Source organism: Hakea prostrata, chromosome 7 (genome assembly GCF_041222555.1).
Source record: "Hakea prostrata isolate BN-2017 chromosome 7, UWA_Hpros_2, whole genome shotgun sequence".
NCBI classification, from domain to species: Eukaryota; Viridiplantae; Streptophyta; class Magnoliopsida; order Proteales; family Proteaceae; genus Hakea; species Hakea prostrata.
Genome location: NC_142606.1, coordinates 70,884,421 through 70,895,963, shown reverse-complemented (window position 1 = coordinate 70,895,963; position 11,543 = coordinate 70,884,421). Strand labels below are relative to the sequence as shown.

Here is an 11,543-nt window from a genome sequence, read left to right as displayed (position 1 = left end):
TATTGTACGCAAGAAAAAAAAAAAAAAAACAAATAGTTGAGTATCTTGCAACAAAAGCCAAATTCTATGGAAAGCAAAATTGTTATTGATCAATTCCCATTAAAAAATAAAAAGTCATTCCACATTGTAAAAATACACCCACTTTATAGAAATCAAGAATTCATATAGTAAATAGTAACATAGAAACTACAAGTTCATTCATCAGGCTCCACTGGATAGTTCTCCTAAAACAAATCTTCAAACTAAAAACCCTTTTAAATTTCAACTTATGCTATAATTGATTGTCTTGAAATTGAGTTCTTGTTTTATGAGAATGTTGAATTTTTTTTCTCTTCTATGAAATCCGTCTATTTTTTTGGTTGGTAATTAGCTTGATATGCAAATAAATATCTTTGGATTGGATAAATATTTACTTAATTTAAACAAACTTGGTACATTCAATTGGTCATTCATACTTATCCTTCTAATTGTCATTTACAAGTAATAGAAGACTATTTGATCTTTGAATTCATACCCGTTTTCTGTGATAGTCTGTACCAACTACCTAGTGGTAATATGATAACTCAAACAATATTTAATGTAAAACTATAAAGTGGGTTGTAAAACGGTTTATAACAGGTAGCGGTTTGGGTTCGGGTTGTTGCGGGCTCTGCCACCCTCAGCCCAAACACGGCCCATTAAGGTTCGGTTTGGGCTGGTGCGGTTCAATTTAACGGTTCGGGCTACAAATTGACATCCCTACCGAGATCTAAGGAGAAGAAGTTTCCTCCAGATCCATGAAGGATTAGGAGGGATAGGGGCAGTCTAGAAAGAGTCAGATTTGAGAAGGTAAGAGTGGACCCGTTTGACCCAAATGGAGTCATGATTTGTGACAATTTTCCAGATGAGTTTGAGTAAAGTTGCGGAATTGACTTCTTGGATTCTACGAATTCCAAAGCCCCCCATATTTGGGCCAACAAATGTTGGACCAACTGATGGGGCAAAAGAATCGCGTAGATTCCTAGCCCTTCCAAAGAAAAGAACAAAAAAGAGATTCCATCGCAGACGAGATGGCCTTGGGATCGGGTAATGCTGCCCCAATAAAGATAGAATGAAGTTTTGAGTGTCCCTCTTTACATAATTTTGAAATGTGTTTTGTTTTTGAAATTGATGAAACAAATCAAAGTTGTATTGCAAAAAGCTTCATCAAATACAAAAATTGGAACGATTCATTTCCTTAAAATGAAAGAACTACCCATTTTACCAAATGTTTTTGGACTTTCTTTGGGGTTTTGAAAACGAAAGAATGCCGAAAACTACTCCTTGGCTACTTACAGAACGTGCCCTTAGTACTTATTTTGGGTTCCATTAAGTCCATGATTGAATCAATTAACAACAAGAGATCTGAATTGTTAAAAATTTGTTGAGATACACTACTGCAACCGTGGGAGTAAACAGAGTGACATCTCTCATTATGTTCGATCAATCCCACCTTTCAGTTCTTGATTCGAACATCAAATTAAAAGCTTAAAGAAAAACATGATTTCATGCCTCGTAACTTAAAAATTTTAATACCATGGCCGATTGGATGAAGACTTGGGCAGATATACAAACCATTGAGAAGAAGGATGGTGAAAAGGTGAAGAGTATGATATCCTTTATCCTTTGGTCCTTGTGGAAAGCTCGGAATTCAAGGGTAATTGGAGAAAATTTGATGACACCAACTGAGGTAATGCACTTGGCACTAAAAGCTCACTCTGAATTTTGGTTAGCAACCAAAAAGGAAAATCAAAATCCTACGGCTGAATCTAGAACCGAAATGGAGGAAAGGTTGGAATGGAAGGCACCACAACACCCTTTCATCAAGGTGAACACAGATGCATCCTGGAAATAGAAAACAAGAAAATGTGGTATAGGGATCATCATTTGAAACTAGGAAGGAAAATCACTTGTGGCATCATCCCAAATCCTTCTCATCAGTGATTGAAGCGGAAGCCGAAGCAATGCGTGCAAGGATGCTAGAGGCTATTGAGAATGGCTTTGAGTTCGTGGAGGTAGAAACAGATTTCCATGTATTTGCGAGTTATTTATCCGAGTCTACCCTACTCCCCACATTTATTTTACCTGTGATAGAAGATATCAAATTCATCAAAAGTAAGTTCTTGGGCTTTAGGTCCAGTTATGTTTCTAAGAGATCCAACTGTGCTGCGGATCACCTAGCTAGGAAGGCCTACTTGGTTCAGGGACCAAGTTATTGGTCATGTTCCTCTGATTGGATTCTGAGTCTTTGTTCAGATTCCAATCCTGTCCCTGTTTCTTAATGAAAGCTTGATTACCAAAAAGAAAAAAACTTAAAATTTTAAGAGAATATTTATCAGCAAAAATATAACTTAACTAAAAAAGTTACCATATAATTAAATACTCCATCAACATGCGTATCATGGCAATTTTACCTAGTTGTTAACAGAAAGCCTTTATGCGAGCCATACAAAGATACCAGTTACATCTCATTCTTCTGCTCGTAGCTCGTAATTTTCACTGAGGTTGGGCCACAACTCACCTGTTTTTTTTTTTTTTTGGGCACGTTTATTTTGGAAGAACATAATGACTGAAAACAACAGCACAAGATCCAACAGTGTAGGTCTTTCCAGAACAGCTATTTGGTTCCTCACCAAATACCACTTCATTTTTAATAGGAGAATATTCAAGGGCTGATTAAAGCTCGACCAAATGGCTAAGTTCTGATGCATAAACCGCCATTGGTGCAAGAAACACAAGCTGGGTTACATATGTGGAAACACAACTCTCAAAAATATATGCATCCTTGCAAGAGGAATGAAGAATCCCAGTAAATACAAAAACTGGTTTGTGTAAAACCTCATGAACTTAATTTTCTTTCTTTCACCTCAACAAATATACCACCAAAAATCTGAAAGCACCAGTCAGATTCAAAGCCCTATACAATTTTCACCCCCCAAACCCCCCCCCCTTTTCCCTTTTTTTCTGTTTCTTTGACTTCAAAGGTGTTGATCATTTGCCTTGAATAAGGAGGCAAGGAGATCAATCCTATACCTATGAAGCACGCTATATTTAACCCATGCTGACGTTTTACAACAAATTGAACATGAAAAAAATAAAAATAAAAATGGGAAAACCAACTCATTTTAAACAAATATAATGAAGGAAAAAGAATGTAGAAAGCATCTCTCCAGGTAGGAAGACTCTTGATTTCACCTGCAACTCGGAAAAATATGTATGCCAATCAGATGCAAGAGAAAGAAATGGAACTACCTATTTGGCAAAAGAGGCTACAAAAGAAGCATTTAGATTGACATTAGCCACAGGGCCATCCCTGAAATCACCAGACAAGCAGTGTAAACATAAAGATGTGCGCATTATAATGCACTCAACTGTAATTACCATATGTGATTTATGATCCAAAAAGTAAAAACAGTTACAAAAAAAAAAAAAAAAAAATCAGAACCAGCAGTCAGATCTCTGAGGAATGTAAACTTATTTTTTAATTGTGCATGCTTCTATCTGAAATTTGGATGCTTTGCTTCTTGATTTCCAGACATTTAGTCTCAATGGAATCTATTTGTCTGTGAATGCATTCCTGAGAACATAGGATTAGCATAACAGGTCAAAAGATGGGAGACAAGTCTTACTTATGATGGATGTCAGTCATAAATAAAGGTGGTATAGAGGATGATGCTTCCAAAAATTAAGATAGGATGGATAAAGTGGAGAGGTGCATTTGGCGTTATTGTTGGGTTTGGGTGTCTTGTATTCTGTGGGTCCATGTAATTATAGTTTTGGTTGTATTTGTAACTGAAACAGGGTTTGGTTCAATTACTAGTACTAGGTTAAACTTGTAATTATATTGGGATTAGGGTTTTAGGTTTCCCTATAAATAGTCTCTGTGGGATAATCTAGAAAACAAGGAAGCAAATGATAACACCTTGTGGGTGGGAGAGTGGTGTGAAGTTTTTCTGAAACAGTGGAACTTCTTTTCTCGCTGGTGGACGCAGGCAAGGTTTTGCTGAATCACGTTAAATCTCTCTTATGTGTTTTGCTTGTGTTCTTCTCTGGTTCGTGGTTGGACATCCTTGACGTAGGTCTGCCTCCGGCCTAGATTAACCTTAAGATCCATTATCCTTAACAAGTGGTATCAGAGCGAGGTTCGGTGGATTGCCGGAGGTGTGTGAAGATCTAGAAAGGAGAGTATAGGTGAAGTGAGAAGGCTTCGACGGATTGATTGAAGGTACAATTAAGTTTTCTTATCTTTTTTTTTTCTTGTAGTTTGGTCGGATTAGATCGGTTGAAAAAAAAAAGGAGAAGGTTTGAGCGATCCGATTTTGGATCATCAGGAACGGTGTTTGTCCGTGGGTTTTTTGAAGTTTTGTTAACTTTGTTTTAATGTAATGGTTATTACATTGGTTTGAAGAAAAAAATAAAAAAGTTGAAAAAGAGAAGTGAGTGGAGAACGTGGAAGAAGAACTGTAAAGGGGAAAAAAAGAAAAGAAAAGAAAAAGAAAGAGATTTGGTGAAAAAAGATGAAGAAAAAAGGGAATTTTTTTCCTTCTTCTTTCTGTATTATTGGATCGTATCGTATAGATTGTTTCCAAAGGATTTTGTGTAAATGTTTTTTGTACGGAGTTAAGTGTTCCTAAGGTTTTTGGGCGTTTTGGACTCATGAAAGTGACGGATCAAAGAGATTTTGCTCCGTTGGTATTGATTTTGTGAGTTCGTACAGAGATCAATGAATAGGTTTTTTGGGTTGTTGACGGGTATGAAGGGCACAAATCAGATGGCGGTGAAGAGTTCTAATTTCTTCATAGAACTTTTTAATGGTCATAATGATTTCACCTTGTGGCAAAAACGGGTGAAGAACATCCTTACGCGGGAAGGGACTGTTAAAGCTCTCAGGAAAAAAATCAGAAAAGCTAGAGACGATGAAGGAAGACGAGTGGCAAGAGTTGAGGAATCTAGCAAATAGTACGATCCAGTTGTATTTTGCGAATAATGTTCTTCGTGAAGTCATCAGCGTGGTGGATCCAGAGGAAGTCTGGGCAAAGCTAGAGAGCAGGTACAAGTCCAAGTCGTTGACAAATCGGTTGTTTTTAAAGAAAGAGTTATATGGCATTCGGTTGTTAGAGGGAGCAAATTTTGACAAGCACTTGGATGAGTTCAACAGGATAAGCTAGGATTAAATTTTCTATTATTACTTGTTTATGTATAAATTATTATTTATTTTTTAATTTCTTTTCCTACTTAGAGTAGGACTAATTCAGATTTGAAGTATAAACACTTCATTGGGGCCTATGAATAAATCAACGTTCTTCGAGTAATTTTCTCTTCAAGTCTACAACATGGTATCAAAGCTGAGGCTCGAAAATTGATCAGCAAGCTCCTTCAAACTTCTACTTTTGCGGCTTCCTCTAGATTGCACCACTGGTTCCTTCTCTCTTTTTAGCAGTTTGCTGGTTCCTCATCAACTTCTCAAACCTTCGTTGGAGACTGAACCTCTATTGCGAAATAGCAATTGTTTAGGCTGTATCCACAGTTGATCTCAGTAGACAGTTCAGATGTTTTAAAAAGCTGTAATCCTCCCTTCTCCCCCCCCTTCTTTTTTTTTTGGGTTGGACCTAGTTATTACCCTACAATTGGTTGTAACTTTGCCCTAGTCGGAACCCTAAATCTTGTCTTCTAGAAGTGTGATTTAGAAGAAGATGACTACATCATAATCTAGTATAACAGAAGAACCTACAATTACTAGTGCTGAATATCCTGACAAGAATGATTACCAACCCCCTGGTTCTCCTCTCACAATCCTAGATGGATCACACTATCTGATAAGCTCAAGATACACCTACATCACTATCATTGGCCAAAGACTTTGAGATGTATTTCTGGCACTACAGTAAAACCAAAGAACCCTGAACCAGAACAGGACCGATGGCTTACACATTGACTCACTGGTAATAACATTCATAATTAGATCTATGAAACCAAATTGTATCAGACTTTTTCACTATTGGACGCTACTTCTAGTATTAAGACTGCTGCTCAGATGACCCATGGTAAAGTTGGAAATAGGACCCAAGTCTATTAACTCCATAAACAAGTTCATGAGACAAAACAGAAGGAGATGTCATTCTTGCTGTACTACAACACCCTTGGTGCATTGTGGCAGAAAGATTGATCATTCTAACACCTTCCATCCAAACAACGCCTATCACTAACACCTAGATGAGACCCCAGTATGTGATTTTCTAACTGGACATAATGTTGAATATGATTCTATTCAGCTTCAAATTCTCAGCCGAGATCCCTTTCCCACTTTAGAGGAATCATGCGCCTTTGTACACACTAAAGATTGTCGTCATAGTGCAGCGCTTCCTTCCTCTACGCCTCTGATAGGTCAGCCCTCCAAACTCAAATTGGAAATAGTAAGAAGCATCAAAAGAAGTTATCAAATGCGAATACTAGTAAAACAAGGCAAAAGAAAAATGTTGGAAACTGCATGAGAAGCCCACAGACTGATGCAAAAGGAAAGGCTGGTTGTGGAAAGATTTGGGGAAAGACTGAGCTAACCAAACTGAAGCTGACTCAAAACCTTTTACTAACACAATCTCCAAGCTCTCCAACAAGAATTGCAAGCTCTCTGTTGGTTAGTACAACTTGCTCCCAATGCCACTACTACATCTACAACTACCACAACTAGTTCTGGTAATCATTAAGTCCACATACATATTTCTGCCCCGTCCTTTTGTGCTTTGACTGTATCCCAATCCTAGATTATTAACTCTGGGGCTATAGATTATATGATTGGTTCTTCCATTCAATTCCATCAATATACCCCATTATCCCAGAAAGACAGTCCACGTGGCAAATGGATCCTCCTCCATTTCTGGGAAGGGAACCATTTGTTGCTCTTCCACCCTAACCCTGTCTTTTGTTTCGCATATTCCCTTATTGTATACTAACTTCTTATTTATTAGTAGCCTTATTAGGGATTTAAACTGCTAAATCATTTTTTTTCTTTCCCCCCCCCCCTTCCTTCTCATTGTGTTTTACGGGATTTGGTGACAAAAGACGATTGGACGTGGTAAGGTGCAAAAGGGTCTCTACTGGCTCGAATGTATAGCTCCTCCCACTGCTGCATCTTAACCAATACCACTAATTCATTCAGTCACATCAGATATTCAGCTTCTCCATCAGAGACTTGGCCACCCTCTAGTTAAACCTTACCTTCCTTTTTTTACAATTTATTTAAGCATACTAATAAAGATGAGTTTCTTTTGTTGGTGTGAAGTGCTAAACAAACATGTTGCAGTTATTCCTCATCTAATAATAGAAGTATCATCCCTGTAATTTAGTTTATTCTAATGTATGAGGTCCCACTTGCAGTAAATTCTATATCTGTTCATTGGTTGTTTGTAACCTTTATTGATTGTCATACTTGTCTAACTTAGGTATGTATATCTAATACGCCACAAGGGGTGAAGTCTTCAAGTGCTTCCAAGTATTCCACAAGATTATACAAAGTCAGTTTGACAGCGCACCTCGCCTTGGCAATGGCAGGGAATATATGGAGCACACCTTTCAGGCATACTTAACAGATCATGGTGTTCTCCATCTAACCATATGTGTTGGTCCTGTTGCTCAGAATGGCATGGTGGAAAGGAAATATTGACACTTGTTGGAGGTTGCTTGTCCCCTGATGTTTGCAGTGCATTCCATCCCAATACTAGAGTGATGCTATTCTCACCATGACCTATTTGGTTAACCGAATCCTTCATTCCTTGATTTCAAATCCCTTGGAGCTGTCCTAGGAAAGAACTCTTTATTGGTTGCTTTGAGAGTGTTCGGTTATCTCTACCATGTTTTCTCAATCATCATTGTAATGGCAAGCTTGATCCATGAAGCATTTGATGCATCTTTGTGGGATATTGGCCTTCACGGAAGGGTGCTACCATCCTCCATTCCACAAATTCTTTGTTTCCATGGATGTAATCTTTTATGAAGCCTCATCCTATTATACATGGACACCTCTTCAGGGAGAAATATTTCTAGTGAAGATGTATCTACTGACCTGAAAGTTTTTCTGTTATTTGAAGATGAGATGAAGAAACAGCCACGGAAACCTAGAGCAGCCACCGACAGAAGTTGGAGGCCTGCATTAGGACTATGAGGCCCTTCTGGGAGATGTACAGATACACCATTATGTTTGATGGATGGACCGGTCCGAAAAAAAAAAATCCATTATCAGCTTTATGGTGTACTGTGATAGGATCATCTTCCTGAGATATGTGGATGCTACTAGTAAGGTGAAAGACCACATATATATCTTTGGACTCTTAAAAGAGGAGGTGGAGGTGGGGTAGGGTAATGTTGTGTAAGGCCTAAGTAAACCACCGGAAAGGAGCCAAGACCAAAGCCAGTGAGAGTTTGAAGGGAGGAGCGAATTGATTCTGAGACCCCTGAAAGGAAAAGGGAGGATTTGTCAAGGTAGATATGAAGACCAGAGAGGGACTCAAAGAGAGAGAGAGAGAGAGAGAGAGAGGAGAGAATAGAAGAGATGGAGGTGAAATCTGCTTGGAGAAGATCATGAGATCATTGGCAAAGGCAAGGTGGGTGAGCTTGAGGGATTTGCATTTAGGGATAGGGGAGATAAGGAGCTGGTCAGTTGTAGAGTAGAGAATACGGGAAAGGACCTCAAGAGCAAGAGAGAATAAGAAAGAGGAGAGGGGACAACCTTGGCGAAAGCTGACACGAGAAGGGAAGTACCCGGAAGGGGAGCCATTAATGATGATAGAGAAATAAGGGGTGAAGATGCATACCTCAATCTAGTGAACAAAGGAAGGAGGGAGTCTCATGGTCAGAAAGGACTTCACTAATAAAGTCCCAACGAATGGAATCAAAAGCTTTATGAAGATCCACCTTAAGGAGGATGACAAGGGAGTGAGCAGACCTATCAAAGCCTCTAACAATCTCTGCACAAAGAAGGATATTGTTCGTGATACGTGGCCCTGAGATGAATGCATATTGGTTAGCACTCACCAAGAGAGCAAGATAGATTTTAGACGGTTCACCAGAATCTTAGCAATGAATTTGTAAAGGAGATTGCAAAGAGAGATGGGGCGAAAGTCAGAGAGGGTGGAGGCATCAGGTTTTTTGGGGATGAGGCAGAAAAAAGTTTAATTGATAGAGGAAAGCCGGGAGGGGTTGAAGAAGAAACTACGAATGGCTTTAACAAGGTCCTCTTTAATGAAATCCCAGACCGCTACAAAGAAGTCCATACTAAAACCATCGGGGCTCGAAGCCTGGCTAGGTTTGTGAGAAAGAATCGCAGAGAGAATCTTATCAAGGGTAGGGATAGAATAGAGGGAACTCATGGAGGAGGGATTGACAAATTTGTTGATAAGAGAGGGAGGAAGGGGGGGGGGGGAGGAAGCGGGGGGTTCAAGATGAAAGAAATCACCTTAGCCTTAATACTAGGGAGATTCGAGCTCTAGGAGCCATTACTAGCAAGGAGGGGGATGGAGTTGAGATTATTGCGGGCTTTGAGGGAGTGGTGAAAGTAGGCCAAGTTGGAGTCCCCAGCTCAAGCCATTTGACACGCAATTTTGCCAAAAAAAATATTCCTCTTGGGAAGAGGGGAAGAAAGAGCAAGAGAGAGGGACTTTTCTTCCACCGCGAGGGAAGGGTTGTGGAGGTCTGTTTGGACGAGGGTTTGGATTCAAGAGAGATTGGAGCAACAGGAGGATACCCGAGAGTTGATGTTTCCAAAGGAAGAGGCATTCCAAGAGCGTAGGGCATCCTTAAAGTTTCGGAGCTTGCGAGCAAAAGCAATGAGAGGGAGGGAGTGGTAGTGATCGGCTTAGCCCAAGCATCCTTAACAGTGGGAAGAAACAAGGGGTTAACAATGGACCTCTCCCAAACTTGCTCCACCTATGGGTGCAAAAAGAAGAGTACATTTAACTTGACACACTCGAAGAGGAGGAACAGATTGGGGAGCCAACACCTTAATGTTCTAGTCTTTATTCACTACAACCTTAGGTTGAAATGCAGCACAAAGGATCAGACAGAGAGTAGGGGATCAGCAGAAGACAGGAGACCATCGACCTTGCTAATATCTTCAAGGTGTAAACAGATGATGAGGATACCCTCATTGATTGGGTGAGAGACAAAGTTGAGCCTGTTGGACCAGCTTGGCAGGAGCCCTGACCTAGAGACTGCTTGCCATGGGTGGGAGTTGATATCGAGGCATTCATGGCATCTAAAAAGAGGCGAGCATATGCATATGAGCCAGCTGGTTTTGTGGATGAGGATTGGATGATGACCTCGGGCATGTGGGACAATGAGTCTGTGCCTTCCACGTACGCGCAAGATCTAGATGAGACCCTCACTCCTAGTCAGACTTAGCACAGGGATGATGATAATGATGATGGTGATGGCGATGATGATAAGGCTATAGACGACGCTGATGACAGGGAGGATGATGCCGATGGTCGTGGTGATGGACTTCGAGAGCATATACAAGTTCCACTACCAAAGACACAATTGCACCCCCCCAAGATACACCGGGGAGAGTCACTTCACCCATGCCACATAGGATGCAGATCATGTGGCGAAGCATCTTGTGGTGGTCCTACAACTTACAACAGGAAGGGGAAAGGGAAGCAACATCAACATGGATATGAGGATGATACGCCATCATACGGGACCATCCTATGGATGTGAGTAACTTGGTAGGCTCGAAGGGATCCATGAGCTTGGATAAGTCCAGAGGCTCTACAGCTAGAGGATTCGAATTTCAAGACCCACGATTCCCAGGTCCCACAACATTGGTATGGAGAGCGCTACATCTACTTCTCGAGCTTACGGTTATGGACCTTATGGTGTCCCTTTTGGCACTAGTGGGACACTTGGAGTTATTTTACAGGCCTTAATAGGGTGGTATATGGGTTCCAGTGTGCTACTTATGTGAATCCTAGGTCCAAGGGGGGAGAGACAATTGTGGAGTCCATCTTCAGAAGGCAACCACGACCACCACTAGAGCCATCTTCTCTTCAATATCCGTATTGCATGTTCCCTCGATAGGATATCTTAGGCAAGTGGATGAAGAGACCTATAGAGCTATAGTGGTTAACTAAATCGACAACTATAGGGGGAACAAGTCATGGGATGGGTATGTCAAGTGGGCAGAGGAGAGGAACATACATGCATAGTACTACTTAGGTAAAGGGATACATCCACCGAGGCACTCATCTTGGTATTGAGATGAAGGAGCCACCATAGCACAATAGGCAAAAGCATAGCTTAGATTATTGTTATTCATAATCATAGGTCTAATGTGATTGTAATATGTAATTCATTGGGAAATTGTATGTTATAAATTTATACTGTTATAGTATAGTTGTACCTGAGTCTACTGACTACTAACTTCTACACTTGTATAGTTGTATATTGAATTTTAGTTGTTGCCTTTCTTGCATTTTTATGAAGATCTCTATGTTCTCTTGCATCATATGCATATTTACATGGTCAAAATTCAT

The 11,543-nt window shown here is 40.1% G+C and overlaps 1 protein-coding gene across 3 annotated transcripts in view; it reads right to left on the bottom strand.

The window, feature by feature from the left end:
• Positions 1-1,327: 1,327 nt before the first annotated feature.
• Positions 1,328-11,543, bottom strand: part of LOC149011934 (ARM repeat superfamily protein) — a 118,422-nt gene continuing 108,206 nt past the window's right edge. For all 3 annotated transcript variants that reach the window (XM_089164220.1, XM_089164219.1, XM_089164221.1), the window contains exon 25: positions 1,328-3,213. The gene's annotated coding sequence lies outside the window, so the exon portion shown is untranslated. The remainder of the gene's footprint in view (positions 3,214-11,543) is intronic.